This window comes from Argiope bruennichi, chromosome 7, assembly GCF_947563725.1.
Source record: "Argiope bruennichi chromosome 7, qqArgBrue1.1, whole genome shotgun sequence".
Lineage (NCBI taxonomy): Eukaryota > Metazoa > Arthropoda > Arachnida > Araneae > Araneidae > Argiope > Argiope bruennichi.
Window position 1 is genome coordinate 49,645,024 of NC_079157.1, and position 27,765 is coordinate 49,672,788.

The 27,765-nt window shown below is 39.2% G+C and overlaps 32 non-coding genes across 32 annotated transcripts; all 32 read left to right on the forward strand.

The window, feature by feature from the left end:
- The first annotated feature begins 16,439 nt into the window (after positions 1-16,439).
- On the forward strand, positions 16,440-16,511 carry Trnaa-cgc (transfer RNA alanine (anticodon CGC)). The gene has a single exon. It is a non-coding gene; the product is annotated as a tRNA-Ala (tRNA).
- An 84-nt stretch (positions 16,512-16,595) lies between these two features.
- Positions 16,596-16,667, forward strand: Trnaa-cgc (transfer RNA alanine (anticodon CGC)). The gene has a single exon. It is a non-coding gene; the product is annotated as a tRNA-Ala (tRNA).
- An 84-nt stretch (positions 16,668-16,751) lies between these two features.
- Positions 16,752-16,823, forward strand: Trnaa-cgc (transfer RNA alanine (anticodon CGC)). Its single transcript has one exon. It is a non-coding gene; the product is annotated as a tRNA-Ala (tRNA).
- Positions 16,824-16,907: 84 nt separating this feature from the next.
- Trnaa-cgc (transfer RNA alanine (anticodon CGC)) lies at positions 16,908-16,979 on the forward strand. Its single transcript has one exon. It is a non-coding gene; the product is annotated as a tRNA-Ala (tRNA).
- A 239-nt stretch (positions 16,980-17,218) lies between these two features.
- Trnaa-cgc (transfer RNA alanine (anticodon CGC)) lies at positions 17,219-17,290 on the forward strand. Its single transcript has one exon. It is a non-coding gene; the product is annotated as a tRNA-Ala (tRNA).
- A 240-nt stretch (positions 17,291-17,530) lies between these two features.
- Positions 17,531-17,602, forward strand: Trnaa-cgc (transfer RNA alanine (anticodon CGC)). The gene has a single exon. It is a non-coding gene; the product is annotated as a tRNA-Ala (tRNA).
- An 84-nt stretch (positions 17,603-17,686) lies between these two features.
- Trnaa-cgc (transfer RNA alanine (anticodon CGC)) lies at positions 17,687-17,758 on the forward strand. Its single transcript has one exon. It is a non-coding gene; the product is annotated as a tRNA-Ala (tRNA).
- An 83-nt stretch (positions 17,759-17,841) lies between these two features.
- On the forward strand, positions 17,842-17,913 carry Trnaa-cgc (transfer RNA alanine (anticodon CGC)). Its single transcript has one exon. It is a non-coding gene; the product is annotated as a tRNA-Ala (tRNA).
- A 703-nt stretch (positions 17,914-18,616) lies between these two features.
- Positions 18,617-18,688, forward strand: Trnaa-ugc (transfer RNA alanine (anticodon UGC)). Its single transcript has one exon. It is a non-coding gene; the product is annotated as a tRNA-Ala (tRNA).
- A 244-nt stretch (positions 18,689-18,932) lies between these two features.
- On the forward strand, positions 18,933-19,004 carry Trnaa-cgc (transfer RNA alanine (anticodon CGC)). Its single transcript has one exon. It is a non-coding gene; the product is annotated as a tRNA-Ala (tRNA).
- A 238-nt stretch (positions 19,005-19,242) lies between these two features.
- Positions 19,243-19,314, forward strand: Trnaa-agc (transfer RNA alanine (anticodon AGC)). The gene has a single exon. It is a non-coding gene; the product is annotated as a tRNA-Ala (tRNA).
- Positions 19,315-19,708: 394 nt separating this feature from the next.
- Trnaa-cgc (transfer RNA alanine (anticodon CGC)) lies at positions 19,709-19,780 on the forward strand. The gene has a single exon. It is a non-coding gene; the product is annotated as a tRNA-Ala (tRNA).
- An 87-nt stretch (positions 19,781-19,867) lies between these two features.
- Positions 19,868-19,939, forward strand: Trnaa-cgc (transfer RNA alanine (anticodon CGC)). Its single transcript has one exon. It is a non-coding gene; the product is annotated as a tRNA-Ala (tRNA).
- A 551-nt stretch (positions 19,940-20,490) lies between these two features.
- Positions 20,491-20,562, forward strand: Trnaa-cgc (transfer RNA alanine (anticodon CGC)). The gene has a single exon. It is a non-coding gene; the product is annotated as a tRNA-Ala (tRNA).
- Positions 20,563-20,964: 402 nt separating this feature from the next.
- Trnaa-cgc (transfer RNA alanine (anticodon CGC)) lies at positions 20,965-21,036 on the forward strand. Its single transcript has one exon. It is a non-coding gene; the product is annotated as a tRNA-Ala (tRNA).
- Positions 21,037-21,427: 391 nt separating this feature from the next.
- Trnaa-cgc (transfer RNA alanine (anticodon CGC)) lies at positions 21,428-21,499 on the forward strand. The gene has a single exon. It is a non-coding gene; the product is annotated as a tRNA-Ala (tRNA).
- Positions 21,500-21,738: 239 nt separating this feature from the next.
- On the forward strand, positions 21,739-21,810 carry Trnaa-agc (transfer RNA alanine (anticodon AGC)). Its single transcript has one exon. It is a non-coding gene; the product is annotated as a tRNA-Ala (tRNA).
- A 394-nt stretch (positions 21,811-22,204) lies between these two features.
- Positions 22,205-22,276, forward strand: Trnaa-cgc (transfer RNA alanine (anticodon CGC)). The gene has a single exon. It is a non-coding gene; the product is annotated as a tRNA-Ala (tRNA).
- Positions 22,277-22,521: 245 nt separating this feature from the next.
- On the forward strand, positions 22,522-22,593 carry Trnaa-cgc (transfer RNA alanine (anticodon CGC)). Its single transcript has one exon. It is a non-coding gene; the product is annotated as a tRNA-Ala (tRNA).
- Positions 22,594-22,989: 396 nt separating this feature from the next.
- Trnaa-cgc (transfer RNA alanine (anticodon CGC)) lies at positions 22,990-23,061 on the forward strand. The gene has a single exon. It is a non-coding gene; the product is annotated as a tRNA-Ala (tRNA).
- An 84-nt stretch (positions 23,062-23,145) lies between these two features.
- On the forward strand, positions 23,146-23,217 carry Trnaa-cgc (transfer RNA alanine (anticodon CGC)). The gene has a single exon. It is a non-coding gene; the product is annotated as a tRNA-Ala (tRNA).
- A 400-nt stretch (positions 23,218-23,617) lies between these two features.
- Trnaa-cgc (transfer RNA alanine (anticodon CGC)) lies at positions 23,618-23,689 on the forward strand. The gene has a single exon. It is a non-coding gene; the product is annotated as a tRNA-Ala (tRNA).
- A 391-nt stretch (positions 23,690-24,080) lies between these two features.
- Trnaa-cgc (transfer RNA alanine (anticodon CGC)) lies at positions 24,081-24,152 on the forward strand. Its single transcript has one exon. It is a non-coding gene; the product is annotated as a tRNA-Ala (tRNA).
- A 239-nt stretch (positions 24,153-24,391) lies between these two features.
- Trnaa-agc (transfer RNA alanine (anticodon AGC)) lies at positions 24,392-24,463 on the forward strand. Its single transcript has one exon. It is a non-coding gene; the product is annotated as a tRNA-Ala (tRNA).
- Positions 24,464-24,857: 394 nt separating this feature from the next.
- Trnaa-cgc (transfer RNA alanine (anticodon CGC)) lies at positions 24,858-24,929 on the forward strand. The gene has a single exon. It is a non-coding gene; the product is annotated as a tRNA-Ala (tRNA).
- Positions 24,930-25,174: 245 nt separating this feature from the next.
- Trnaa-cgc (transfer RNA alanine (anticodon CGC)) lies at positions 25,175-25,246 on the forward strand. The gene has a single exon. It is a non-coding gene; the product is annotated as a tRNA-Ala (tRNA).
- Positions 25,247-25,642: 396 nt separating this feature from the next.
- On the forward strand, positions 25,643-25,714 carry Trnaa-cgc (transfer RNA alanine (anticodon CGC)). Its single transcript has one exon. It is a non-coding gene; the product is annotated as a tRNA-Ala (tRNA).
- Positions 25,715-25,798: 84 nt separating this feature from the next.
- On the forward strand, positions 25,799-25,870 carry Trnaa-cgc (transfer RNA alanine (anticodon CGC)). The gene has a single exon. It is a non-coding gene; the product is annotated as a tRNA-Ala (tRNA).
- Positions 25,871-26,733: 863 nt separating this feature from the next.
- On the forward strand, positions 26,734-26,805 carry Trnaa-cgc (transfer RNA alanine (anticodon CGC)). The gene has a single exon. It is a non-coding gene; the product is annotated as a tRNA-Ala (tRNA).
- A 236-nt stretch (positions 26,806-27,041) lies between these two features.
- Trnaa-agc (transfer RNA alanine (anticodon AGC)) lies at positions 27,042-27,113 on the forward strand. The gene has a single exon. It is a non-coding gene; the product is annotated as a tRNA-Ala (tRNA).
- Positions 27,114-27,203: 90 nt separating this feature from the next.
- On the forward strand, positions 27,204-27,275 carry Trnaa-cgc (transfer RNA alanine (anticodon CGC)). The gene has a single exon. It is a non-coding gene; the product is annotated as a tRNA-Ala (tRNA).
- Positions 27,276-27,514: 239 nt separating this feature from the next.
- Trnaa-cgc (transfer RNA alanine (anticodon CGC)) lies at positions 27,515-27,586 on the forward strand. Its single transcript has one exon. It is a non-coding gene; the product is annotated as a tRNA-Ala (tRNA).
- The last annotated feature ends 179 nt before the right edge of the window (positions 27,587-27,765 follow it).

Sequence of the window (27,765 nt, forward strand, 5' to 3'; positions counted from 1 at the left end):
CTCCGCATGTGAAACGCCCGGGGTAAAATTCCCCGATCCTGCATTGATTTTATTCATATTACTGAATTTAACTTATTATTATTTATTGTTTATTACTGTTTTCCTGTTTATTGTATCACGTTGACAGGGTGCAGCTCTGTGGTAGAGCGTTCGCTTTGCACTTGAAAGGCCCGGATTTCAAATCCTCGCTCCTCCATTGATTTTATTCATGATAGTGAATTTTAATTTATTATGATTTGTTGTTTATTCCGGTTTTTCATGTTTATCGCACCACCTTGAGGGGGGTGTAGCTCAGTGGTAGATCGTTCTCTCCGCATGTGAAAGGCCCGGGGTAAAATTCCCCGATCCTGCATTGATTTTATTCATGTTGCTGAATTTAACTTATTATTATTTATTGTTTATTACTGTTTTCCTGTTTATTGTATCACGTTGACAGGGTGCAGCTCTGTGGTAGAGCGTTCGCTTTGCACTTGAAAGGCCCGGATTTCAAATCCTCGCTCCTCCATTGATTTTATTCATGATAGTGAATTTTAATTTATTATGATTTGTTGTTTATTCCGGTTTTTCATGTTTATCGCACCACCTTGAGGGGGGTGTAGCTCAGTGGTAGAGCGTTATCTCCGCATGTGAAAGGCCCGGGGTAAAATTCCCCGATCCTGCATTGATTTTATTCATGTTGCTGAATTTAACTTATTATTATTTATTGTTTATTACTGTTTTCCTGTTTATTGTATCACGTTGACAGGGTGCAGCTCTGTGGTAGAGCGTTCGCTTTGCACTTGAAAGGCCCGGATTTCAAATCCTCGCTCCTCCATTGATTTTATTCATGTTACTGAATTTTAACTTATTATGATTTGTTGTTTATTCCGGTTTTTCCTGTTTATCGTACCACGTTGGCGGGGGTGTAGCTCAGTGGTAGAGCGTTCTCTCCGCATGTGAAACGCCCGGGGTAAAATTCCCCGATCCTGCATTGATTTTATTCATATTACTGAATTTAACTTATTATTATTTATTGTTTATTACTGTTTTCCTGTTTATTGTATCACGTTGACAGGGTGCAGCTCTGTGGTAGAGCGTTCGCTTTGCACTTGAAAGGCCCGGATTTCAAATCCTCGCTCCTCCATTGATTTTATTCATGATAGTGAATTTTAATTTATTATGATTTGTTGTTTATTCCGGTTTTTCATGTTTATCGCACCACCTTGAGGGGGGTGTAGCTCAGTGGTAGATCGTTCTCTCCGCATGTGAAAGGCCCGGGGTAAAATTCCCCGATCCTGCATTGATTTTATTCATGTTGCTGAATTTAACTTATTATTATTTATTGTTTATTACTGTTTTCCTGTTTATTGTATCACGTTGACAGGGTGCAGCTCTGTGGTAGAGCGTTCGCTTTGCACTTGAAAGGCCCGGATTTCAAATCCTCGCTCCTCCATTGATTTTATTCATGATAGTGAATTTTAATTTATTATGATTTGTTGTTTATTCCGGTTTTTCATGTTTATCGCTCCACCTTGAGGGGGGTGTAGCTCAGTGGTAGAGCGTTATCTCCGCATGTGAAAGGCCCGGGGTAAAATTCCCCGATCCTGCATTGATTTTATTCATGTTGCTGAATTTAACTTATTATTATTTATTGTTTATTACTGTTTTCCTGTTTATTGTATCACGTTGACAGGGTGCAGCTCTGTGGTAGAGCGTTCGCTTTGCACTTGAAAGGCCCGGATTTCAAATCCTCGCTCCTCCATTGATTTTATTCATGTTACTGAATTTTAACTTATTATGATTTGTTGTTTATTCCGGTTTTTCCTGTTTATCGTACCACGTTGGCGGGGGTGTAGCTCAGTGGTAGAGCGTTCTCTCCGCATGTGATAGGCCCGGGGTAAAATTCCCCGATCCTGCATTGATTTTATTCATATTACTGAATTTAACTTATTATGATTTGCTGTTTATTCCTGTTTTACCTGTTTATCGTCCAATGTTGACGGGGGTGTAGCTCAGTGGTAGAGCGTTCGCTTTGCACTTGAAAGGCCCGGATTTCAAATCCTCGCTCCTCCATTGATTTTATTCATGTTACTGAATTTTAACTTATTATGATTTGTTGTTTATTCCGGTTTTTCCTGTTTATCGTACCATGTTGGCTTGGGTGTAGCTCAGTGGTAGAGCGTTCTCTCCGCATGTGATAGGCCCGGGGTAAAATTCCCCGATCCTGCATTGATTTTATTCATATTACTGAATTTAACTTATTATTATTTATTGTTTATTACTGTTTTCCTGTTTATTGTATCACGTTGACAGGGTGCAGCTCTGTGGTAGAGCGTTCGCTTTGCACTTGAAAGGCCCGGATTTCAAATCCTCGCTCCTCCATTGATTTTATTCATGATAGTGAATTTTAATTTATTATGATTTGTTGTTTATTCCGTTTTTTCATGTTTATCGCACCACCTTGAGGGGGGTGTAGCTCAGTGGTAGAGCGTTCTCTCCGCATGTGAAAGGCCCGGGGTAAAATTCCCCGATCCTGCATTGATTTTATTCATGTTGCTGAATTTAACTTATTATTATTTATTGTTTATTACTGTTTTCCTGTTTATTGTATCACGTTGACAGGGTGCAGCTCTGTGGTAGAGCGTTCGCTTTGCACTTGAAAGGCCCGGATTTCAAATCCTCGCTCCTCCATTGATTTTATTCATGTTACTGAATTTTAACTTATTATGATTTGTTGTTTATTCCGGTTTTTCCTGTTTATCGTACCACGTTGGCGGGGGTGTAGCTCAGTGGTAGAGCGTTCTCTCCGCATGTGAAACGCCCGGGGTAAAATTCCCCGATCCTGCATTGATTTTATTCATATTACTGAATTTAACTTATTATTATTTATTGTTTATTACTGTTTTCCTGTTTATTGTATCACGTTGACAGGGTGCAGCTCTGTGGTAGAGCGTTCGCTTTGCACTTGAAAGGCCCGGATTTCAAATCCTCGCTCCTCCATTGATTTTATTCATGATAGTGAATTTTAATTTATTATGATTTGTTGTTTATTCCGGTTTTTCATGTTTATCGCACCACCTTGAGGGGGGTGTAGCTCAGTGGTAGATCGTTCTCTCCGCATGTGAAAGGCCCGGGGTAAAATTCCCCGATCCTGCATTGATTTTATTCATGTTGCTGAATTTAACTTATTATTATTTATTGTTTATTACTGTTTTCCTGTTTATTGTATCACGTTGACAGGGTGCAGCTCTGTGGTAGAGCGTTCGCTTTGCACTTGAAAGGCCCGGATTTCAAATCCTCGCTCCTCCATTGATTTTATTCATGATAGTGAATTTTAATTTATTATGATTTGTTGTTTATTCCGGTTTTTCATGTTTATCGCACCACCTTGAGGGGGGTGTAGCTCAGTGGTAGAGCGTTATCTCCGCATGTGAAAGGCCCGGGGTAAAATTCCCCGATCCTGCATTGATTTTATTCATGTTGCTGAATTTAACTTATTATTATTTATTGTTTATTACTGTTTTCCTGTTTATTGTATCACGTTGACAGGGTGCAGCTCTGTGGTAGAGCGTTCGCTTTGCACTTGAAAGGCCCGGATTTCAAATCCTCGCTCCTCCATTGATTTTATTCATGTTACTGAATTTTAACTTATTATGATTTGTTGTTTATTCCGGTTTTTCCTGTTTATCGTACCACGTTGGCGGGGGTGTAGCTCAGTGGTAGAGCGTTCTCTCCGCATGTGATAGGCCCGGGGTAAAATTCCCCGATCCTGCATTGATTTTATTCATATTACTGAATTTAACTTATTATGATTTGCTGTTTATTCCTGTTTTACCTGTTTATCGTCCAATGTTGACGGGGGTGTAGCTCAGTGGTAGAGCGTTCGCTTTGCACTTGAAAGGCCCGGATTTCAAATCCTCGCTCCTCCATTGATTTTATTCATGTTACTGAATTTTAACTTATTATGATTTGTTGTTTATTCCGGTTTTTCCTGTTTATCGTACCATGTTGGCTTGGGTGTAGCTCAGTGGTAGAGCGTTCTCTCCGCATGTGATAGGCCCGGGGTAAAATTCCCCGATCCTGCATTGATTTTATTCATATTACTGAATTTAACTTATTATTATTTATTGTTTATTACTGTTTTCCTGTTTATTGTATCACGTTGACAGGGTGCAGCTCTGTGGTAGAGCGTTCGCTTTGCACTTGAAAGGCCCGGATTTCAAATCCTCGCTCCTCCATTGATTTTATTCATGATAGTGAATTTTAATTTATTATGATTTGTTGTTTATTCCGGTTTTTCATGTTTATCGCACCACCTTGAGGGGGGTGTAGCTCAGTGGTAGAGCGTTCTCTCCGCATGTGAAAGGCCCGGGGTAAAATTCCCCGATCCTGCATTGATTTTATTCATGTTGCTGAATTTAACTTATTATTATTTATTGTTTATTACTGTTTTCCTGTTTATTGTATCACGTTGACAGGGTGCAGCTCTGTGGTAGAGCGTTCGCTTTGCACTTGAAAGGCCCGGATTTCAAATCCTCGCTCCTCCATTGATTTTATTCATGATAGTGAATTTTAACTTATTATGATTTGTTGTTTATTCCGGTTTTTCATGTTTATCGCACCACCTTGAGGGGGGTGTAGCTCAGTGGTAGAGCGTTCTCTCCGCATGTGAAAGGCCCGGGGTAAAATTCCCCGATCCTGCATTGATTTTATTCATATTACTGAATTTAACTTATTATTATTTATTGTTTATTACTGTTTTCCTGTTTATTGTATCACGTTGACAGGGTGCAGCTCTGTGGTAGAGCGTTCGCTTTGCACTTGAAAGGCCCGGATTTCAAATCCTCGCTCCTCCATTGATTTTATTCATGTTACTGAATTTTAACTTATTATGATTTGTTGTTTATTCCGGTTTTTCCTGTTTATCGTACCACGTTGGCGGGGGTGTAGCTCAGTGGTAGAGCGTTCTCTCCGCATGTGATAGGCCCGGGGTAAAATTCCCCGATCCTGCATTGATTTTATTCATATTACTGAATTTAACTTATTATTATTTATTGTTTATTACTGTTTTCCTGTTTATTGTATCACGTTGACAGGGTGCAGCTCTGTGGTAGAGCGTTCGCTTTGCACTTGAAAGGCCCGGATTTCAAATCCTCGCTCCTCCATTGATTTTATTCATGATAGTGAATTTTAATTTATTATGATTTGTTGTTTATTCCGGTTTTTCATGTTTATCGCACCACCTTGAGGGGGGTGTAGCTCAGTGGTAGAGCGTTCTCTCCGCATGTGAAAGGCCCGGGGTAAAATTCCCCGATCCTGCATTGATTTTATTCATGTTGCTGAATTTAACTTATTATTATTTATTGTTTATTACTGTTTTCCTGTTTATTGTATCACGTTGACAGGGTGCAGCTCTGTGGTAGAGCGTTCGCTTTGCACTTGAAAGGCCCGGATTTCAAATCCTCGCTCCTCCATTGATTTTATTCATGTTACTGAATTTTAACTTATTATGATTTGTTGTTTATTCCGGTTTTTCCTGTTTATCGTACCACGTTGGCGGGGGTGTAGCTCAGTGGTAGAGCGTTCTCTCCGCATGTGAAACGCCCGGGGTAAAATTCCCCGATCCTGCATTGATTTTATTCATATTACTGAATTTAACTTATTATTATTTATTGTTTATTACTGTTTTCCTGTTTATTGTATCACGTTGACAGGGTGCAGCTCTGTGGTAGAGCGTTCGCTTTGCACTTGAAAGGCCCGGATTTCAAATCCTCGCTCCTCCATTGATTTTATTCATGATAGTGAATTTTAATTTATTATGATTTGTTGTTTATTCCGGTTTTTCATGTTTATCGCACCACCTTGAGGGGGGTGTAGCTCAGTGGTAGAGCGTTCTCTCCGCATGTGAAAGGCCCGGGGTAAAATTCCCCGATCCTGCATTGATTTTATTCATGTTGCTGAATTTAACTTATTATTATTTATTGTTTATTACTGTTTTCCTGTTTATTGTATCACGTTGACAGGGTGCAGCTCTGTGGTAGAGCGTTCGCTTTGCACTTGAAAGGCCCGGATTTCAAATCCTCGCTCCTCCATTGATTTTATTCATGATAGTGAATTTTAATTTATTATGATTTGTTGTTTATTCCGGTTTTTCATGTTTATCGCACCACCTTGAGGGGGGTGTAGCTCAGTGGTAGAGCGTTATCTCCGCATGTGAAAGGCCCGGGGTAAAATTCCCCGATCCTGCATTGATTTTATTCATGTTGCTGAATTTAACTTATTATTATTTATTGTTTATTACTGTTTTCCTGTTTATTGTATCACGTTGACAGGGTGCAGCTCTGTGGTAGAGCGTTCGCTTTGCACTTGAAAGGCCCGGATTTCAAATCCTCGCTCCTCCATTGATTTTATTCATGTTACTGAATTTTAACTTATTATGATTTGTTGTTTATTCCGGTTTTTCCTGTTTATCGTACCACGTTGGCGGGGGTGTAGCTCAGTGGTAGAGCGTTCTCTCCGCATGTGATAGGCCCGGGGTAAAATTCCCCGATCCTGCATTGATTTTATTCATATTACTGAATTTAACTTATTATTATTTATTGTTTATTACTGTTTTCCTGTTTATTGTATCACGTTGACAGGGTGCAGCTCTGTGGTAGAGCGTTCGCTTTGCACTTGAAAGGCCCGGATTTCAAATCCTCGCTCCTCCATTGATTTTATTCATGATAGTGAATTTTAATTTATTATGATTTGTTGTTTATTCCGGTTTTTCATGTTTATCGCACCACCTTGAGGGGGGTGTAGCTCAGTGGTAGAGCGTTCTCTCCGCATGTGAAAGGCCCGGGGTAAAATTCCCCGATCCTGCATTGATTTTATTCATGTTGCTGAATTTAACTTATTATTATTTATTGTTTATTACTGTTTTCCTGTTTATTGTATCACGTTGACAGGGTGCAGCTCTGTGGTAGAGCGTTCGCTTTGCACTTGAAAGGCCCGGATTTCAAATCCTCGCTCCTCCATTGATTTTATTCATGATAGTGAATTTTAATTTATTATGATTTGTTGTTTATTCCGGTTTTTCATGTTTATCGCACCACCTTGAGGGGGGTGTAGCTCAGTGGTAGAGCGTTCTCTCCGCATGTGAAAGGCCCGGGGTAAAATTCCCCGATCCTGCATTGATTTTATTCATGTTGCTGAATTTAACTTATTATTATTTATTGTTTATTACTGTTTTCCTGTTTATTGTATCACGTTGACAGGGTGCAGCTCTGTGGTAGAGCGTTCGCTTTGCACTTGAAAGGCCCGGATTTCAAATCCTCGCTCCTCCATTGATTTTATTCATGATAGTGAATTTTAATTTATTATGATTTGTTGTTTATTCCGGTTTTTCATGTTTATCGCACCACCTTGAGGGGGGTGTAGCTCAGTGGTAGAGCGTTCTCTCCGCATGTGAAACGCCCGGGGTAAAATTCCCCGATCCTGCATTGATTTTATTCATGTTGCTGAATTTAACTTATTATTATCTATTGTTTATTACTGTTTTCCTGTTTATTGTATCACGTTGACAGGGTGCAGCTCTGTGGTAGAGCGTTCGCTTTGCACTTGAAAGGCCCGGATTTCAAATCCTCGCTCCTCCATTGATTTTATTCATGATAGTGAATTTTAATTTATTATGATTTGTTGTTTATTCCGGTTTTTCATGTTTATCGCACCACCTTGAGGGGGGTGTAGCTCAGTGGTAGAGCGTTCTCTCCGCATGTGAAAGGCCCGGGGTAAAATTCCCCGATCCTGCATTGGTTTTATTCATGTTGCTGAATTTAACTTATTATTATTTATTGTTTATTACTGTTTTCCTGTTTATTGTATCACGTTGACAGGGTGCAGCTTTGTGGTAGAGCGTTCGCTTTGCACTTGAAAGGCCCGGATTTCAAATCCTCGCTCCTCCATTGATTTTATTCATGATAGTGAATTTTAATTTATTATGATTTGTTGTTTATTCCGGTTTTTCATGTTTATCGCACCACCTTGAGGGGGGTGTAGCTCAGTGGTAGAGCGTTCTCTCCGCATGTGAAAGGCCCGGGGTAAAATTCCCCGATCCTGCATTGATTTTATTCATGTTGCTGAATTTAACTTATTATTATTTATTGTTTATTACTGTTTTCCTGTTTATTGTATCACGTTGACAGGGTGCAGCTCTGTGGTAGAGCGTTCGCTTTGCACTTGAAAGGCCCGGATTTCAAATCCTCGCTCCTCCATTGATTTTATTCATGTTACTGAATTTTAACTTATTATGATTTGTTGTTTATTCCGGTTTTTCCTGTTTATCGTACCACGTTGGCGGGGGTGTAGCTCAGTGGTAGAGCGTTCTCTCCGCATGTGATAGGCCCGGGGTAAAATTCCCCGATCCTGCATTGATTTTATTCATATTACTGAATTTAACTTATTATTATTTATTGTTTATTACTGTTTTCCTGTTTATTGTATCACGTTGACAGGGTGCAGCTCTGTGGTAGAGCGTTCGCTTTGCACTTGAAAGGCCCGGATTTCAAATCCTCGCTCCTCCATTGATTTTATTCATGATAGTGAATTTTAATTTATTATGATTTGTTGTTTATTCCGGTTTTTCATGTTTATCGCACCACCTTGAGGGGGGTGTAGCTCAGTGGTAGAGCGTTCTCTCCGCATGTGATAGGCCCGGGGTAAAATTCCCCGATCCTGCATTGATTTTATTCATATTACTGAATTTAACTTATTATTATTTATTGTTTATTACTGTTTTCCTGTTTATTGTATCACGTTGACAGGGTGCAGCTCTGTGGTAGAGCGTTCGCTTTGCACTTGAAAGGCCCGGATTTCAAATCCTCGCTCCTCCATTGATTTTATTCATGATAGTGAATTTTAATTTATTATGATTTGTTGTTTATTCCGGTTTTTCATGTTTATCGCACCACCTTGAGGGGGGTGTAGCTCAGTGGTAGAGCGTTCTCTCCGCATGTGAAAGGCCCGGGGTAAAATTCCCCGATCCTGCATTGATTTTATTCATGTTGCTGAATTTAACTTATTATTATTTATTGTTTATTACTGTTTTCCTGTTTATTGTATCACGTTGACAGGGTGCAGCTCTGTGGTAGAGCGTTCGCTTTGCACTTGAAAGGCCCGGATTTCAAATCCTCGCTCCTCCATTGATTTTATTCATGTTACTGAATTTTAACTTATTATGATTTGTTGTTTATTCCGGTTTTTCCTGTTTATCGTACCACGTTGGCGGGGGTGTAGCTCAGTGGTAGAGCGTTCTCTCCGCATGTGATAGGCCCGGGGTAAAATTCCCCGATCCTGCATTGATTTTATTCATATTACTGAATTTAACTTATTATTATTTATTGTTTATTACTGTTTTCCTGTTTATTGTATCACGTTGACAGGGTGCAGCTCTGTGGTAGAGCGTTCGCTTTGCACTTGAAAGGCCCGGATTTCAAATCCTCGCTCCTCCATTGATTTTATTCATGATAGTGAATTTTAATTTATTATGATTTGTTGTTTATTCCGGTTTTTCATGTTTATCGCACCACCTTGAGGGGGGTGTAGCTCAGTGGTAGAGCGTTCTCTCCGCATGTGAAAGGCCCGGGGTAAAATTCCCCGATCCTGCATTGATTTTATTCATGTTGCTGAATTTAACTTATTATTATTTATTGTTTATTACTGTTTTCCTGTTTATTGTATCACGTTGACAGGGTGCAGCTCTGTGGTAGAGCGTTCGCTTTGCACTTGAAAGGCCCGGATTTCAAATCCTCGCTCCTCCATTGATTTTATTCATGATAGTGAATTTTAATTTATTATGATTTGTTGTTTATTCCGGTTTTTCATGTTTATCGCACCACCTTGAGGGGGGTGTAGCTCAGTGGTAGAGCGTTCTCTCCGCATGTGAAACGCCCGGGGTAAAATTCCCCGATCCTGCATTGATTTTATTCATGTTGCTGAATTTAACTTATTATTATTTATTGTTTATTACTGTTTTCCTGTTTATTGTATCACGTTGACAGGGTGCAGCTCTGTGGTAGAGCGTTCGCTTTGCACTTGAAAGGCCCGGATTTCAAATCCTCGCTCCTCCATTGATTTTATTCATGATAGTGAATTTTAATTTATTATGATTTGTTGTTTATTCCGGTTTTTCATGTTTATCGCACCACCTTGAGGGGGGTGTAGCTCAGTGGTAGAGCGTTCTCTCCGCATGTGAAAGGCCCGGGGTAAAATTCCCCGATCCGGCATTGGTTTTATTCATGTTGCTGAATTTAACTTATTATTATTTATTGTTTATTACTGTTTTCCTGTTTATTGTATCACGTTGACAGGGTGCAGCTCTGTGGTAGAGCGTTCGCTTTGCACTTGAAAGGCCCGGATTTCAAATCCTCGCTCCTCCATTGATTTTATTCATGATAGTGAATTTTAATTTATTATGATTTGTTGTTTATTCCGGTTTTTCATGTTTATCGCACCACCTTGAGGGGGGTGTAGCTCAGTGGTAGAGCGTTCTCTCCGCATGTGAAAGGCCCGGGGTAAAATTCCCCGATCCTGCATTGATTTTATTCATGTTGCTGAATTTAACTTATTATTATTTATTGTTTATTACTGTTTTCCTGTTTATTGAATCACGTTGACAGGGTGCAGCTCTGTGGTAGAGCGTTCGCTTTGCACTTGAAAGGCCCGGATTTCAAATCCTCGCTCCTCCATTGATTTTATTCATGTTACTGAATTTTAACTTATTATGATTTGTTGTTTATTCCGGTTTTTCCTGTTTATCGTACCACGTTGGCGGGGGTGTAGCTCAGTGGTAGAGCGTTCTCTCCGCATGTGATAGGCCCGGGGTAAAATTCCCCGATCCTGCATTGATTTTATTCATATTACTGAATTTAACTTATTATTATTTATTGTTTATTACTGTTTTCCTGTTTATTGTATCACGTTGACAGGGTGCAGCTCTGTGGTAGAGCGTTCGCTTTGCACTTGAAAGGCCCGGATTTCAAATCCTCGCTCCTCCATTGATTTTATTCATGATAGTGAATTTTAATTTATTATGATTTGTTGTTTATTCCGGTTTTTCATGTTTATCGCACCACCTTGAGGGGGGTGTAGCTCAGTGGTAGAGCGTTCTCTCCGCATGTGAAAGGCCCGGGGTAAAATTCCCCGATCCTGCATTGATTTTATTCATGTTGCTGAATTTAACTTATTATTATTTATTGTTTATTACTGTTTTCCTGTTTATTGTATCACGTTGACAGGGTGCAGCTCTGTGGTAGAGCGTTCGCTTTGCACTTGAAAGGCCCGGATTTCAAATCCTCGCTCCTCCATTGATTTTATTCATGTTACTGAATTTTAACTTATTATGATTTGTTGTTTATTCCGGTTTTTCCTGTTTATCGTACCACGTTGGCGGGGGTGTAGCTCAGTGGTAGAGCGTTCTCTCCGCATGTGATAGGCCCGGGGTAAATTTCCCCGATCCTGCATTGATTTTATTCATATTACTGAATTTAACTTATTATTATTTATTGTTTATTACTGTTTTCCTGTTTATTGTATCACGTTGACAGGGTGCAGCTCTGTGGTAGAGCGTTCGCTTTGCACTTGAAAGGCCCGGATTTCAAATCCTCGCTCCTCCATTGATTTTATTCATGATAGTGAATTTTAATTTATTATGATTTGTTGTTTATTCCGGTTTTTCATGTTTATCGCACCACCTTGAGGGGGGTGTAGCTCAGTGGTAGAGCGTTCTCTCCGCATGTGAAAGGCCCGGGGTAAAATTCCCCGATCCTGCATTGATTTTATTCATGTTGCTGAATTTAACTTATTATTATTTATTGTTTATTACTGTTTTCCTGTTTATTGTATCACGTTGACAGGGTGCAGCTCTGTGGTAGAGCGTTCGCTTTGCACTTGAAAGGCCCGGATTTCAAATCCTCGCTCCTCCATTGATTTTATTCATGATAGTGAATTTTAATTTATTATGATTTGTTGTTTATTCCGGTTTTTCATGTTTATCGCACCACCTTGAGGGGGGTGTAGCTCAGTGGTAGAGCGTTCTCTCCGCATGTGAAAGGCCCGGGGTAAAATTCCCCGATCCTGCATTGATTTTATTCATGTTGCTGAATTTAACTTATTATTATTTATTGTTTATTACTGTTTTCCTGTTTATTGTATCACGTTGACAGGGTGCAGCTCTGTGGTAGAGCGTTCGCTTTGCACTTGAAAGGCCCGGATTTCAAATCCTCGCTCCTCCATTGATTTTATTCATGTTACTGAATTTTAACTTATTATGATTTGTTGTTTATTCCGGTTTTTCCTGTTTATCGTACCACGTTGGCGGGGGTGTAGCTCAGTGGTAGAGCGTTCTCTCCGCATGTGATAGGCCCGGGGTAAAATTCCCCGATCCTGCATTGATTTTATTCATATTACTGAATTTAACTTATTATTATTTATTGTTTATTACTGTTTTCCTGTTTATTGTATCACGTTGACAGGGTGCAGCTCTGTGGTAGAGCGTTCGCTTTGCACTTGAAAGGCCCGGATTTCAAATCTTCGCTCCTCCATTGATTTTATTCATGATAGTGAATTTTAATTTATTATGATTTGTTGTTTATTCCGGTTTTTCATGTTTATCGCACCACCTTGAGGGGGTTGTAGCTCTGTGGCAGAGCGTTCGCTTCGCATGTCAAAGGACAGGGGTACAAATCCCAGATTATGCATTGATTTTATTCATGTTACTGAATTTTAACTTATTATGATTTGTTGTTTATTCCAGTTTTTCCTGTTTATCGTACTACGTTGACGGGGGTGTAGCTGAGTGGTAGAGCGTTTGCTTCGCTTGTGAAAGGCCTGGGTTCAAGTCCCCGCTCCTTCATTGTTTTTTTTTTTTTTTCTGTTACTGAATTTTAGCTTTGCATTATGACTTGAGTGTTTCCTCATGCTTTCCTGTTTATACTACCAAAATGACGGGGGTGTAGCCACAACCCCCGATAGACAAGGCCTCTGCGGGTTTCCGTGACGTCACAACGAGACGGCACACTCCATTCCCTTAACGTCAAGTCTCTGCGCGCTAGAGAGTGAAGAGAAATTACTTTTCACTTGTTAATATCATTTCATATACTTCCATATCATGCAATTAAACACACATATATTGTAGAATTCATTAATAATTAAAATGCAGCCGCTTTCCACATCACCCTGGAGGTACGGTGCTTGGTATGCATTACCTTTTTTGCATTAAGTGCAGGGCAGGTTTCCCAGTAGGTGTATCTCCCTTAGATTTAAAACTATTATCTTCATTCACTACATCATTAAAAATTATATCTGTTGCAAAATATTTTTGATTAGAAAATTTCAAAATTTCTTCTTCATATATGGTACATAAATTTTTAAATTATAATATAAAAAATACATTTGCAATGCTTTTGTTGATTAATTTCAAAACAATTCCATACAATAATGGTTTTATGAATATTTGCCGTGGCGGCAACTCCAAGAAAGCAATAAAAACAATATTTCACGAAACAGTATTCTATTTAAAAAAATATTCAATAAATCTTTGAAACATTAGAAGAGCTTTCTTATTTAACTATATATTTTATCATTGCTTTGTTAGAAATATCTTTACTAAATTTATCAAATTTTCTTTCCTTTCCGGTTTTAGAAGAGCTTTTCAAACTATCATGTAATTATTCAATAATGCATTGACTGCAGACCAGATTGCCAATCTATAAACATTTTCCGGTTTATGTCCTGAAATGCCTTTGCCATAATCATGTACTTCTTCATTCACTACATCATTAAAAATTATATCTGTTGCGAAATATTTTTGATTAGAAAATTTCAAAATTTCTTATTCACATAAGGTACAGAAGTTCTGAATTATAATCAGAGCCGGCCTTAAATATAAAAGAGACTGGGTGCAAGAAACCATTTGGAGCCGCATTTTTTTAAAGTAAAAAAAAAAAAAATACAAACATTATATATAATGCTATTGCGTGTATATTTGTTAAATGAATTTGTTTTTGCTTTTAATTACTTCAGAAAAATCACCATTTTTTTTTCGATGATTTGAATAGCAAATGCTTGTAAGCTTCTTCACGCCTTGACCAACTACACTTCTTCCTTACTTTTAATTTGCTGAATTTAATTTGAAATTTTTTATATTAGTGATTAAATTGACACATTTTTAAATCTACCTTCTCTCTGTACAATAACAGTATCAATTGCTGTGATATTTTTAATACCCAAATTCTTTAACTTCATCTTCTTTTATTTCGGAATATGATCTTTTTCTTTTTCAAATTCGTGTTTTAAGAAAATTTTCTGAATTATTCAAATTGCCTTCTACCACTTTTGATTCGTCTAAAAATGTGTTGAATTTTGTACTTAAATTTTGAACTTCAGTTTTAATTTTACTGATCAATTTAAAAGCCAAATAAAAAACAACTGTTTTTAGTTGAAATAGTTCATTGGTAGTGTTAATTTTGGGCAATATTGAAAATTATACTATTAAGTATAAAATAAATGGCATTTCTTTTATTGATTCCAATATTTTTACTTCGCATACCACTGTACTATCTCTATTTACCTCAATAAATTCTTCTAGGACATTACAAATTTTTTCAAACTGTGTATACATTGCTTTAACTGAATCCATTCTGGCTTCCCAAAGGGTATAAAAAAGCATATAGAAGTTGTAATATCCAAAAAAAAAAAAAATTACAATATATACTGCTGGAAATGGTATCACAAATTAATAAATTTAAAAAGTATGATGTGCAAGACATATAAATTGCATGTGGATTTAGAGCAACTATTCTAAATTGCAAAACTTTGTACTTCCGTTTCGTGTTGAGATCTTTGCTTTACGCCTATCCTCTACAATTCATAATATTTAAATCCAGCTCACTTAATCTTTTCAACAGAGGTTTTGCTAGTCCTTCTCCAGTCACAATGATTACTTTAATAACCCCTATAAACGACGCATTTATATTTAATCTTTTCTCTTCAATATTTTCATACCTAATAATGACTGAAGTGCGTTTGTTCTTAATGGGGAAAAGCAAGATTATATTCCATTTGGTTACTGCTGTACTTGGATGATTTTGAATAGACTTTAATTTTGCTAAGGATTTCATTTCATAATGCAGGAATATTTTGTTCATTTGATCGCAGTGCTAAATTATGCCTAATTCTAATTTTCGAATTTTTAATTCTGTTTATATGATTTATTAGCACAGTTTGTATTTACTGAATTATTCGATTAAACATACAAAAATTTCCATTATTAGGAGTTTCTATTATTTTCATGGTTTCCACGAAATGAATGGTTATTACATGATAAATATATGGAATTGCTCCAATCACTAGTCTCGGATATTTAAGAGGGGCACTTAATAATTTTCCTGACTTCGAATCAAATAGACTAGTTTCTCTTTCAATATCATTTTTTTTAAATGTAATTCACAGACCTACAGTAAAAGAAATTATTCGTAAATATTGACTTCCTTTAATGTTTAATTTAAATACAGTAACAAATATACAACATAAAACAATATATAATTATTATTGTTTACTCTCATGCTTTTATCGTTATGTTATATAATAAAATTAAACTATATAAACGTTATTATAGATATAATAGTAAATAAAGATGTAAACATAATTACGGCAAATATTATAATTATTATTGACAATAATTACAGACATTATTACCTGTATTACAGCATTTTATAAAATAATTCTTTTCATAATGCACTTGATTAAAATCACGAATAATGGATATTACTGAGCTGTCAAATTTCTAATGTGAGAATAAATGATTTTTCATTTAGAAACATTAAGCATTGGTTTGAAATAATTAAATAAGCTTACCCTACTATTCTGCGTCGGATAAAATCCTTCACGATGTATGGCACTTAACCATTTCTTTTTAAGCTCTTCATTTTTAGGAAAGGCAAAAACACTTACTCTTGGGCCATTCCTGTAATTTCCATTACAGTTTGGAACACAACAGATCAAAGGCATTTCTATTCCTTATTTTTAGTAATCCAAATGATTTTTCTTGCAAATAAGAAATAACGTTTCCTGTCTACTCAAACACAGGAGGGCCACTGGCTAAAACATGGCGTGGGAGGAAATGAGTTCGTTTCTAATCAGTAAACTTGAAGAGGGTGAAATTCCTCCCTCGGTCCCCCAATTCGCACCCACTCGTATAACCTCTCGGAGCGACGTCATTACTTTCTGTGACGTAAGTTTTCCGGCCTTGTCTAACGGGGGTCGTGGTGTAGCTTAGTGGTAGAGAGTTCGCTTTGCATGTGAAAGGCGAGGTGTTCAAATCCCCGCTCATTCATTGGTTTTTTTTCTGTTAAGGAATTTTACTTTTGCATTATGACTTGTGTGTTTCCTCCTGTTTTTCCTGTTTATACTACCAAAATGACGGGGGTGTAGCTCAGTGGTAGAGAGTTCGCTTCGCATGTGAAAGACCCGGGGCTCAAATCCCCGCTCCTCCATTGATTTTATTCATGTTCCTGAATTTTAACTTATTATGATTTGTTGTTTATTCCTGTTTTTCCTGTTTATCGTACCACGTTGCCGGGGGTGTAGCTCAGTGGTAGAGCGTTCGCTTCGCATGTGAAAGGCACGGGGTTCAAATCCCCGCTCCTCCATTGATTTTATTCATGTTAATGAGTAAAAACTTATTATGATTTGTTGTTTATTCCTGTTTTTCCTGTTTATCGTACCACGTTGCCGGGGGTGTAGCTCAGTGGTAGAGCGTTCGCTTCGCATGTGAAAGGCCCGGGGTTCAAATCCCCGCTCCTGCATTGATTTTATTCATGTTACTGAATTTTAACTTATTATGATTTGTTGTTTATTCCTGTTTTTCCTGTTTATCGTACTACGTTGCCGGGGGAGTAGCTCAGTGGTAGAGCGTTCGCTTCGCATGTGAAAGGCACGGGGTTCAAATCCCCGCTCCTCCATTTATTTTATTCATGTTACTGAATTTTAACTTATTATGATTTGTTGTTTATTCCTGTTTTTAATGTTTATCGTACCACGTTGCCGGGGGTGTAGCTCAGTGGTAGAGTGTTCGCTTCGCATCTGAAAGGCCCAGGATTCAAATCCCCGCTCCTCCATTGATTTTATTCATGTTACTGAGTTATAACTTATTATGATTTGTTGTTTATTCCTTTTTTCCTGTTTATCGTACTACGTTGACGGGGGTGTAGCTCAGTGGTAGAGCGTTCGCTTCGCATGTGAAAGGCCCGGGGTTCAAATTCCCGCTCCTCCTTTGATTTTATTCATGTTACTGAGTTATAACTTATTTTGATTTGTTGTTTATTCCTGTTTTTCCTGTTTATCGTACCCCGTTGAAGGGGGTGTAGCTCAGTGGCAGAGCGTTCGCTTCGCATGTGAAAATCCCGGGGTTCAAATCTTCGCTCCTCCATTGATTTTATTCATGTTACTGAGTTATAACTTATTATGATTTGTTGTTTATTCCTGTTTTTCCTGTTTATCGTACCTCGTTGCCGAGGGTGTAGCTCAGTGGTAGAGCGTTCGCTTCGCATGTGAAAGGCCCGGGGTTCAAATCCCCGCTCCTCCATTGATTTTATTCATGTTACTGAGTTATAACTTATTATGATTTGTTGTTTATTCCTGTTTTTCCTGTTTATCGTACCATGTTGCCGGGGGTGTAGCTCAGTGGTAGAGCGTTCGCTTCGCATCTGAAAGGCCCGGGATTCAAATCCCCGCTCCTCCATTGATTTTATTCATGTTACTGAGTTATAACTTATTATGATTTGTTGTTTATTCCTTTTTTCCTGTTTATCGTACTACGTTGACGGGGGTGTAGCTCAGTGGTAGAGCGTTCGCTTCGCATGTGAAAGGCCCGGGGTTCAAATTCCCGCTCCTCCTTTGATTTTATTCATGTTACTGAGTTATAACTTATTATGATTTGTTGTTTATTCCTGTTTTTCCTGTTTATCGTACCCCGTTGCCGGGGGTGTAGCTCAGTGGCAGAGCGTTCGCTTCGCATGTGAAAATCCCGGGGTTCAAATCTTCGCTCCTCCATTGATTTTATTCATGTTACTGAGTTATAACTTATTATGATTTGTTGTTTATTCCTGTTTTTCCTGTTTATCGTACCACGTTGCCGGGGGTGTAGCTCAGTGGTAGAGCGTTCGCTTCGCATGTGAAAGGCCCGGGGTAAAATTCCCCGATCGTGCATTGATTTTATTCATGTTACTGAATTTAACTTATTATGATTTATTGCTTATTACTGTTTTTCCTGTTTATTGGATCACGTTGACAGGGTGTAGCTCAGTGGTAGAGCGTTCGCTTTGCACGTGAAAGGCCCGGATTTCAAATCCTCCCTCCTCCATTGATTTTATTCATGTTAGTGAATTTTAATTTATTATGATTTGTTTATTCCTGTTTTTCATGTTTATCGTACCACGTTGACGGGGGTGTAGGTCAGTGGTAGAGCGTTCGCTTCGCATGTCAAAGGACAGGGGTACATATCCCAGATTATGCATTGATTTTATACATGTTACTGAATTTTAACTTATTGTGATTTGTTGTTTATTCCTGTTTTTCTTTTTTATCGCACCACGTTGAGGGGGGTGTAGCTCAGTGGTAGAGAATTCGCTTTGCAAGTGAAAGGCCCGGAGTTCGAATCCCTGCTCCTTCATTGGTTTTTTTTTTCTGTTACTGAATTTTAGCTTTGCATTATGACTTGAGTGTTTCCTCATGCTTTCCTGTTTATACTACCAAAAGGACAGGGGTGTAGCTCAGTGGTAGAGCTTTCGCTTCGCGTGTGAATGGCCCGGGGAACAAATCCCCGATCCTGCATTGATTTTATTCATGTTACTGAATTTTACTTATTATGATTTGTTGTTTATTCCTTTTTTTCCTGTTTATCGTACTACGTTGACGGGGGTGTAGTTCAGTAGTAGAGCGTTTGCTTCGCATGTGAAAGGCCCGGGGTTCAAATCCCCGCTCCTCCATTTATTTTATTCATGTTACTGAATTTTAACTTATTATGATTTGTTGTTTATTCCTGTTTTTCCTGTTTATCGTACCACGTTTCCGGGGGTGCAGCTCAGTGGTAGAGCGTTCTCTCCGCATGTGAAAGGCCCGGGGTAAAATTCCGCGATCTTCATTGATTTTATTCATATTACTGAATTTAACTTATTATGATTTGTTGTTTATTCCAGTTTTTCCTGTTTATCGTAGTACGTTGAAGGGGGTGTAGCTCAGTGTTAGAGCGTTCGCTAAGCATGTGAAAGGACCGGGGTTCAAATCCCCGCTCCTCCATTAATTTTATTCATGTTACTAAGTTTTAACTTATTATGACTTGTTGTTTATTCCTGTTTTTTCTGTTTATCGTACCACGTTGCCGGGGGTGTAGCTCAGTGGTAGAGCGTTCGCTCCGCATGTGAAAGGCCCGGGGTAAAATTCCCCGATCCTGCATTGATTTTATTCATGTTACTGAATTTAACTTATTATTATTTATTGTTTATTACTGTTTTTCCTGTTTATTGTATCACGTTGACAGGGTGCAGCTCTGTGGTAGAGCGTTCGCTTTGCACGTGAAAGGCCCGGATTTCAAATCCTCGCTCCTCCATTGATTTTATTCATGATAGTGAATTTTAATTTATTATGATTTGTTGTTTATTCCAGTTTTTCCTGTTTATCGTACTACGTTGACGGGGGTGTAGCTGAGTGGTAGAGCGTTTGCTTCGCATGTGAAAGGCCCGGGGTTCAAGTCCCCGCTCCTTCATTGGTTTTTTTTTTGTTACTGAATTTTAGCTTTGCATTATGACTTGAGTGTTTCCTAATGCTTTCCTGTTTATACTACCAAAAGGACGGGGGTGTAGCTCAGTGGTAGAGCGTTCGCTTCGCATGTGAAAGGCCCGGTATTCAAATCCCCGCTCCTCCATTGATTTTATTCATGTTACTGAATTTTAACTTATTATGGTTTGTTGTTTATTCCTGTTTTTCCTGTTTATCGCACCACCTTAAGGGGGGTTTAGCTCTGTCGTAGAGCGTTTGCTTCGCATGTGAAAGGACAGGGGTACAAATCCCAGATTATGCACAGATTTTATTCATGTTACTGAATTTTAACTTTCTATGATTTGTTGTTTATTCCTGTTTTTCTTTTTTATCGCACCACGTTGAGGGGGGTGTAGCTCAGTGGTAGAGCGTTCGCTTCGCATGTGAAACGCCTCCTGTTCAAATCCCCGCTCCTCCATTGATTTTATTCATGTTACTGAATTTTAACTTATTATGATTTGTTGTTTATTCCTGTTTTTCCGGTTTATCATACCACGTTGATGGGGGTGTAGCTCAGTGGTAGAGCGTTCGCTTCGCATGTGAAAGGCCCGGTGTTCAAATCTCGCTCCTCCATTTATTTTATTCATGTTACTGAATTTTAACTTATTATGATTTGTTGTTTATTTCTGTTTTTCCTGTTTATCGTACCACGCTGCTGGGGGTGTAGCTCAGTGGTAGAGCGTTCGTTTCGCACGTGAAAGGCCCGGGGTTCAAATCCCCGCTCCTCCATTGATTTTATTCATGTTACTGAGTTATAATTTATTATGATTTGTTGTTTATTCCTGTTTTTCCGGTTTATCGTACCACGTTGCTGGGTGTGTAGCTCAGTTTTAGAGCGTTCGCTTCGCATGTGAAAGGCACGGTGTTCAAATCTCCGCTCCTCCATTTATATTATTCATGTTACTGAATTTTAACTTATTTTGATTTCATGTTTATTCCTATTTTTCCTGTTTATCGTGCCACGGTGCCGGGCGTGTAGCTCAGTGGTAGAGCGTTAGGTTTGCATGTGAAAGGGCGGGGTTCAAATCCCCGCTCCTTCATTGGTTTTTTTTTTTCTGTTACTGAATTTTAGCTTTGCATTATGACTTGAGTGTTTCCTCATGTTTTTCCTGTTTATACTACCAAACGGACAGGGGTGTAGCTCAGTGGCAGAGCGTTCGCTTCGCATGTGAAAGGCCCGGGGTTCAAATGCCCGCTCCTCCATTGATTTTATTCATGTTACTGAACTTTAAGTTATTATGATTTGTTGTTTATTCCTGTTTTTCCTGTTTGTCGCACCACCTTGAGGGGGGTGTAGCACTGTGGTAGAGCGTTCACTTCGCATGTGAAAGGACAGGGGTACAAATCCCCGATCCTGCATTGATTTTATTCATGTTACTAAATTTAACTTATTATGATTTATTGTTTATTACTGTTTTTCCTGTTTATCGTACCACGTTGCCGGGGGTGTAGCTCAGTGGTAGAGCGTTCTCTCCGCATGTGAAAGGCCCGGGGTAAAATTCCCCGATCCTGCATTGATTTTATTCATGTTACTGAATTTAACTTATGATTTGTTGTTTATTCCTGTTTTTTCTGTTTATCGTAGTACGTTGACGGGGGTTTAGCTCAGTGGTAGAGCGTTCGCTTCGCATGTGAAAGGCCCGGGGTTCAAATCCCCGCTCCTCCATTTATTTTATTCATGTTACTGAATTTTAACTTATTATTATTTCATGTTTATTCCTGTTTTTCCTGTTTATCGTACCACGTTGCCGGGCGTGTAGCTCAGTGGTAGAGCGTTCGCTCCGCATGTGAATGGCCCGGGGAACAAATCCCCGATCCTGCATTGATTTTATTCATGTTACTGAATTTTACTTATTATGATTTGTTGTTTATTCCAGTTTTTCCTGTTTATCGTAGTACGTTGAAGGGGGTGTAGCTCAGTGTTAGAGCGTTCGCTAAGCATGTGAAAGGACCGGGGTTCAAATCCCCGCTCCTCCATTGATTTTATTCATGTTACTAAGTTTTAACTTATTATGACTTGTTGTTTATTCCTGTTTTTTCTGTTTATCGTACCACGTTGCCGGGGGTGTAGCTCAGTGGTAGAGCGTTCGCTCCGCATGTGAAAGGCCCGGGGTAAAATTCCCCGATCCTGCATTGATTTTATTCATGTTACTGAATTTAACTTATTATTATTTATTGTTTATTACTGTTTTTCCTGTTTATTGTATCACGTTGACAGGGTGCAGCTCTGTGGTAGAGCGTTCGCTTTGCACGTGAAAGGCCCGGATTTCAAATCCTCGCTCCTCCATTGATTTTATTCATGATAGTGAATTTTAATTTATTATGATTTGTTGTTTATTCCAGTTTTTCCTGTTTATCGTACTACGTTGACGGGGGTGTAGCTGAGTGGTAGAGCGTTTGCTTCGCATGTGAAAGGCCCGGGGTTCAAGTCCCCGCTCCTTCATTGGTTTTTTTTTTTTGTTACTGAATTTTAGCTTTGCATTATGACTTGAGTGTTTCCTCATGCTTTCCTATTTATACTACCAAAAGGACGGGGGTGTAGCTCAGTGGTAGAGAGTTCGCTTCGCATGTGAAAGGCCCGGGGCTCAAATCCACGCTCCTCCATTAAATATATTTATGTTACATAATTTTATTTTATTATGATTTGTTGTTTATTCCTTTTTTTCATGTTTATCGGACCACGTTGACGGGGGTGTAGCTCAGTGGTAGAGCGTTCGCTTCGCATGTGAAAGGCCCGGTATTCAAATCCCCGCTCCTCCATTGATTTTATTCATGTTACTGAATTTTAACTTATTATGGTTTGTTGTTTATTCCTGTTTTTCCTGTTTATCGCACCACCTTAAGGGGGGTTTAGCTCTGTCGTAGAGCGTTTGCTTCGCATGTGAAAGGACAGGGGTACAAATCCCAAATTATGCACAGATTTTATTCATGTTACTGAATTTTAACTTTCTATGATTTGTTGTTTATTCCTGTTTTTCTTTTTTATCGCACCACGTTGAGGGGGGTGTAGCTCAGTGGTAGAGCGTTCGCTTCGCATGTGAAACGCCTCGTGTTCAAATTCCCGCTCCTCCATTGATTTTATTCATGTTACTGAATTTTAACTTATTATGATTTGTTGTTTATTCCTGTTTTTCCGGTTTATCATACCACGTTGATGGGGGTGTAGCTCAGTGGTAGAGCGTTCGCTTCGCATGTGAAAGGCCCGGTGTTTAAATCTCCGCTCCTCCATTTATTTTATTCATGTTACTGAATTTTAACTTATTATGATTTGTTGTTTATTTCTGTTTTTCCTGTTTATCGTACCACGCTGCCGGGGGTGTAGCTCAGTGGTAGAGCGTTCGTTTCGCATGTGAAAGGCCCGGGGTTCAAATCCCCGCTCCTCCATTGATTTTATTCATGTTACTGAGTTATAATTTATTATGATTTGTTGTTTAATCCTGTTTTTCCGGTTTATCGTACCACGTTGCTGGGTGTGTAGCTCAGTTTTAGAGCGTTCGCTTCGCATGTGAAAGGCACGGTGTTCAAATCTCCGCTCCTCCATTTATATTATTCATGTTACTGAATTTTAACTTATTTTGATTTCATGTTTATTCCTATTTTTCCTGTTTATCGTGCCATGGTGCCGGGCTTGTAGCTCAGTGGTAGAGCGTTAGGTTTGCATGTGAAAGGGCGGGGTTCAAATCCCCGCTCCTTCATTGGTTTTTTTTTCTGTTACTGAATTTTAGCTTTGCATTATGACTTGAGTGTTTCCTCATGTTTTTCCTGTTTATACTACCAAACGGACAGGGGTGTAGCTCAGTGGCAGAGCGTTCGCTTCGCATGTGAAAGGCCCGGGGTTCAAATGCCCGCTCCTCCATTGATTTTATTCATGTTACTGAACTTTAAGTTATTATGATTTGTTGTTTATTCCTGTTTTTCCTGTTTGTCGCACCACCTTGAGGGGGGTGTAGCACTGTGGTAGAGCGTTCACTTCGCATGTGAAAGGACAGGGGTACAAATCCCCGATCCTGCATTGATTTTATTCATGTTACTAAATTTAACTTATTATGATTTATTGTTTATTACTGTTTTTCCTGTTTATCGTACCACGTTGCCGGGGGTGTAGCTCAGTGGTAGAGCGTTCTCTCCGCATGTGAAAGGCCCGGGGTAAAATTCCCCGATCCTGCATTGATTTTATTCATGTTACTGAATTTAACTTATGATTTGTTGTTTATTCCTGTTTTTTCTGTTTAACGTAGTACGTTGACGGGGGTTTAGCTCAGTGGTAGAGCGTTCGCTTCGCATGTGAAAGGCCCGGGGTTCAAATCCCCGCTCCTCCATTTATTTTATTCATGTTACTGAATTTTAACTTATTATTATTTCATGTTTATTCCTGTTTTTCCTGTTTATCGTACCACGGTGCCGGGCGTGTAGCTCCGTGGTAGAGCGTTCGCTCCGCATGTGAATGGCCCGGGGAACAAATCCCCGATCCTGCATTGATTTTATTCATGTTACTGAATTTTACTTATTATGATTTGTTGTTTATTCCAGTTTTTCCTGTTTATCGTAGTACGTTGAAGGGGGTGTAGCTCAGTGTTAGAGCGTTCGCTAAGCATGTGAAAGGACCGGGGTTCAAATCCCCGCTCCTCCATTAATTTTATTCATGTTACTAAGTTTTAACTTATTATGACTTGTTGTTTATTCCTGTTTTTTCTGTTTATCGTACCACGTTGCCGGGGGTGTAGCTCAGTGGTAGAGCGTTCGCTCCGCATGTGAAAGGCCCGGGGTAAAATTCCCCGATCCTGCATTGATTTTATTCATGTTACTGAATTTAACTTATTATTATTTATTGTTTATTACTGTTTTTCCTGTTTATTGTATCACGTTGACAGGGTGCAGCTCTGTGGTAGAGCGTTCGCTTTGCACGTGAAAGGCCCGGATTTCAAATCCTCGCTCCTCCATTGATTTTATTCATGATAGTGAATTTTAATTTATTATGATTTGTTGTTTATTCCAGTTTTTCCTGTTTATCGTACTACGTTGACGGGGGTGTAGCTGAGTGGTAGAGCGTTTGCTTCGCATGTGAAAGGCCCGGGGTTCAAGTCCCCGCTCCTTCATTGGTTTTTTTTTTTTGTTACTGAATTTTAGCTTTGCATTATGACTTGAGTGTTTCCTCATGCTTTCCTGTTTATACTACCAAAAGGACGGGGGTGTAGCTCAGTGGTAGAGAGTTCGCTTCGCATGTGAAAGGCCAGGGGCTCAAATCCACGCTCCTCCATTAAATATATTTATGTTACATAATTTTATTTTATTATGATTTGTTGTTTATTCCTTTTTTTCATGTTTATCGGACCACGTTGACGGGGGTGTAGCTCAGTGGTAGAGCGTTCGCTTCGCATGTGAAAGGCCCGGTATTCAAATCCCCGCTCCTCCATTGATTTTATTCATGTTACTGAATTTTAACTTATTATGGTTTGTTGTTTATTCTTGTTTTTCCTGTTTATCGCACCACCTTAAGGGGGGTTTAGCTCTGTCGTAGAGCGTTTGCTTCGCATGTGAAAGGACAGGGGTACAAATCCCAGATTATGCACAGATTTTATTCATGTTACTGAATTTTAACTTTCTATGATTTGTTGTTTATTCCTGTTTTTCTTTTTTATCGCACCACGTTGAGGGGGGTGTAGCTCAGTGGTAGAGCGTTCGCTTCGCATGTGAAACGCCTCGTGTTCAAATCCCCGCTCCTCCATTGATTTTATTCATGTTACTGAATTTTAACTTATTATGATTTGTTGTTTATTCCTGTTTTTCCGGTTTATCATACCACGTTGATGGGGGTGTAGCTCAGTGGTAGAGCGTTCGCTTCGCATGTGAAAGGCCCGGTGTTCAAATCTCCGCTCCTCCATTTATTTTATTCATGTTACTGAATTTTAACTTATTATGATTTGTTGTTTATTTCTGTTTTTCCTGTTTATCGTACCACGCTGCCGGGGGTGTAGCTCAGTGGTAGAGCGTTCGTTTCGCATGTGAAAGGCCCGGGGTTCAAATCCCCGCTCCTCCATTGATTTTATTCATGTTACTGAGTTATAATTTATTATGATTTGTTGTTTATTCCTGTTTTTCCGGTTTATCGTACCACGTTGCTGGGTGTGTAGCTCAGTTTTAGAGCGTTCGCTTCGCATGTGAAAGGCACGGTGTTCAAATCTCCGCTCCTCCATTTATATTATTCATGTTACTGAATTTTAACTTATTTTGATTTCATGTTTATTCCTATTTTTCCTGTTTATCGTGCCATGGTGCCGGGCTTGTAGCTCAGTGGTAGAGCGTTAGGTTTGCATGTGAAAGGGCGGGGTTCAAATCCCCGCTCCTTCATTGGTTTTTTTTTCTGTTACTGAATTTTAGCTTTGCATTATGACTTGAGTGTTTCCTCATGTTTTTCCTGTTTATACTACCAAACGGACAGGGGTGTAGCTCAGTGGCAGAGCGTTCGCTTCGCATGTGAAAGGCCCGGGGTTCAAATGTCCGCTCCTCCATTGATTTTATTTATGTTACTGAACTTTAAGTTATTATGATTTGTTGTTTATTCCTGTTTTTCCTGTTTGTCGCACCACCTTGAGGGGGGTGTAGCACTGTGGTAGAGCGTTCACTTCGCATGTGAAAGGACAGGGGTACAAATCCCCGATCCTGCATTGATTTTATTCATGTTACTAAATTTAACTTATTATGATTTATTGTTTATTACTGTTTTTCCTGTTTATCGTACCACGTTGCCGGGGGTGTAGCTCAGTGGTAGAGCGTTCTCTCCGCATGTGAAAGGCCCGGGGTAAAATTCCCCGATCCTGCATTGATTTTATTCATGTTACTGAATTTAACTTATGATTTGTTGTTTATTCCTGTTTTTTCTGTTTATCGTAGTACGTTGACGGGGGTTTAGCTCAGTGGTAGAGCGTTCGCTTCGCATGTGAAAGGCCCGGGGTTCAAATCCCCGCTCCTCCATTTATTTTATTCATGTTACTGAATTTTAACTTATTATTATTTCATGTTTATTCCTGTTTTTCCTGTTTATCATACCACGTTGCCGGGCGTGTAGCTCAGTGGTAGAGCGTTCGCTCCGCATGTGAAAGGAACGGCGTAAAATTCCCCGATCCTGCATTGATTTTATTCATGTTACTGAATTTAAATTATGATTTGTTGTTTATTCCTGTTTTTCCTGTTTATCTCTGTGCGTCGACGGGGGTGTAGCTCAGTGTTAGAGCGTTCGATTAGCATGTGAATGGCCCGGGGTTCAAATCCCCGCTCCTTCATTGGTTTTTTTTTTCTATTACTGAATTTTAGCTTTGCATTATGACTTGTGTGTTTCCTCATGTTTTTCCTGTTTATACTACCAAAAGGACGAGGGTGTAGCTCAGTGGCAGAGCGTTCGCTTCGCATGTGAAAGGCCCGGGGTTCAAATCCCCGCTCCTCCATTGATTTTATTCATGTTACTGAGTTTTAACTTGTTATGATTTGTTGTTTATTCCTGTTTTTCCGGCTTATCGTACCACGTTGCTGTGGGTGTAGCTCAGTGGTAGAGCGTTCTCTCCGCATGTGAAAGGCCCGGGGTAAAATACCCCGATCCTGCATTGATTTTATTCATGTTACTGAACTTAACTTATTATGATTTGTTGTTTATTCCGGTTTTTCCGGTTTATCGTACCACGTTGCTGTGGGTGTAGCTCAGTGGTAGAGCGTTCGCTTCGCATGTGAAAGGCCCGGGGTTCAAATCTCCGCTCCTCCATTGATTTTATTCATGTTACTGAATTTTAACTTATTATGATTTGTTGTTTATTCCTGTTTTTCCTGTTTATCGTGCCACGTTTACGGTTGTGTAGGTCAGTGATAGAGCGTTCGCTTCGCATGTGAAAGGCCCGGGGTTCAAATCCTCGCTCCTTCATTGGTTTTTTTTTTCTGTTACTG